The sequence below is a fragment of the Rattus rattus genome, chromosome 5 (genome assembly GCF_011064425.1).
Source record: "Rattus rattus isolate New Zealand chromosome 5, Rrattus_CSIRO_v1, whole genome shotgun sequence".
NCBI classification, from domain to species: Eukaryota; Metazoa; Chordata; class Mammalia; order Rodentia; family Muridae; genus Rattus; species Rattus rattus.
Window position 1 is genome coordinate 45,878,181 of NC_046158.1, and position 2,026 is coordinate 45,880,206.

Below are 2,026 nucleotides of genomic sequence, written 5' to 3' on the forward strand. Positions count from 1 at the left end.
TTCTTGGTGGCTAGAATTTAGGATGTTAAAAAGTTTCATATATGCAGTTATTAAAATTTCTTCTCATTTTCTTTTTAATCTACTCTGCTTACAGATTTGAGGTATCTCTTAGAAAAGGTCCTAAATGTCCTGAAACAAATAAAAACCAAAGAAAAAGGAAAGTCAATTTATTGCTGTAATATTTTCCTGGATTATTTTTCCTTAATCATTATTAGGAATTCTCCATCGCTTCTCGGTTTTTTGGCTAAGATCAAGTGTAGGAATTCTCCATTGTATTCTTTTTTTTTTTTTTTTTTTTTTTTTTTTTTCCAGAGCTGGGGACCAAACCCAGGGCCTTGCGCTGCTGGGCAAGCGCTCTACCACTGAGCTAAATCCCCAACCCTCTCCATTGTATTCTTGTTATTTGTTGTTTATCAAATGTCTCACCCTGCGTTCACTGTCCCCAAAGTTTGTGAGTCGAAAGAAAATAGGCTCATATTTCATCTCAAAAATGGAGAGCCTTAAGTTTCGGTGGTGCTTGGCCTTGTAAGTTCTTGTTTTGTGTGACGCCAGTGGAGGGCCACTTAGTGATGTGCACAGCTGACTGGTCTGAGACCAAAACAGTCCACTTATTAGCTAGCACATTGGCAAGAGATGGTAAGAGGGCTGGACCCAGTTGGAGACACTCTGGGTGACTTTCTCTGTGTGGTGGTTTAGGGAGCACATGTTATGCTGAGGTCTGGTGGTACCCAGACCAGGGTGAATGCTTCCTGACCTCTGCAGTCCCAGCACCCCAGTTCTAGCAGCTTTTATTGTCTGACACCGTCACAGCTCACTCAGACTCAAGCGGAAGAAACACAGACCCATCACTCCTCAAGAAGGAGTGGTTGTAAATTCATAGTGATGTCTGGGAAAACTGCCAAACCCTCTGTAAGAAAGGAGCTTTGCCCCCAGAACTTCTAATGTCTTAAGTATTTTTTCCTTTCCTCCAGTATGCCATGCTACTTTATGAAATCCATTGGCTTTAAATTTACTTACATGAAGTTTACAGTCTTATGACATACATTCACATTTAATATAATACATTGTAGTTATGCCCCCTACTATTTCTTGTCTGAAATAAGGATCTCTGTTTATATAATATAAAATCTATGTATTAAATACATACTCTGGTTAGAAAACCACTCATGTAAAAATGGATTTCATGACCAAATACAGGCTTTTTTTTAAAAAACTAAAATTCTAGCTTGTTAAATATCCAAGTAAAACACTTTGGCATTCTCAAAGTTGAGCTGTGCAGGCTAAGAATTTTTTTTGCTTGTTTTTGTTTGTTTTATTTTTGATACAAACTAAAGTCACCTGGGAAGAGGAGTGTGAACTGATGAATTGTCTCCACCACATTGGCATCTGACCACGTCTGTGGGTCTGTGGGCCTGTGGGCCTGTGGGTCTGTGGGTCTGTGGGTCTGTGGGTCTGTGGGTCTGTGGGTCTGTGGGTCTGTGGGTCTGTGGGTCTGTGGGTCTGTGGGTCTGTGGGTCTGTGGGTCTGGGTCTGTGGGTCTGTGGGTCTGTGGGTCATTTTCTTTACTGCTAATAGATGTAGGAGGGACCAGCCCATCACAAGTGGTACTACACCAGGGCATGTTGGCCTGGAATCTATTAAAAAAAGAGTAGCTGAGCAAAGCCATAGGGAGCAAGTCATAGAAAGCAAGCCAATGTGCAACATTCCACTATGGCCCCTGCTTTAGTTTTTCCTCCAGACTCTCACCCGAGTTCCTGCCTTGGCTTCTCTCCATGATACACTATAAACCTGTAAGCCAAATAACCCTTCTCTAACTTGCTTTTAGTTGTGTTTATCACAGCCATGGAAACTAAATTAGAACCTTTGGGATTTTACTTTTGTTCAAAATATGCCTTTCTGCTCAATAGCACTCCTCCCTACATTTCTCTACAAATAACAAGCAAGTACTGATTGACAGATTGGGATGCCTGGCCCCGCCTTCCTCTTGATTGATGGATTGGGCTGCCTGGTACCACCTTCCTCTTTC

The 2,026-nt window shown here is 41.8% G+C and overlaps 1 pseudogene; it reads left to right on the forward strand.

Annotated features, from left to right (window-relative positions):
- The first annotated feature begins 224 nt into the window (after positions 1-224).
- Positions 225-385, forward strand: LOC116902647 (annotated as a pseudogene).
- The last annotated feature ends 1,641 nt before the right edge of the window (positions 386-2,026 follow it).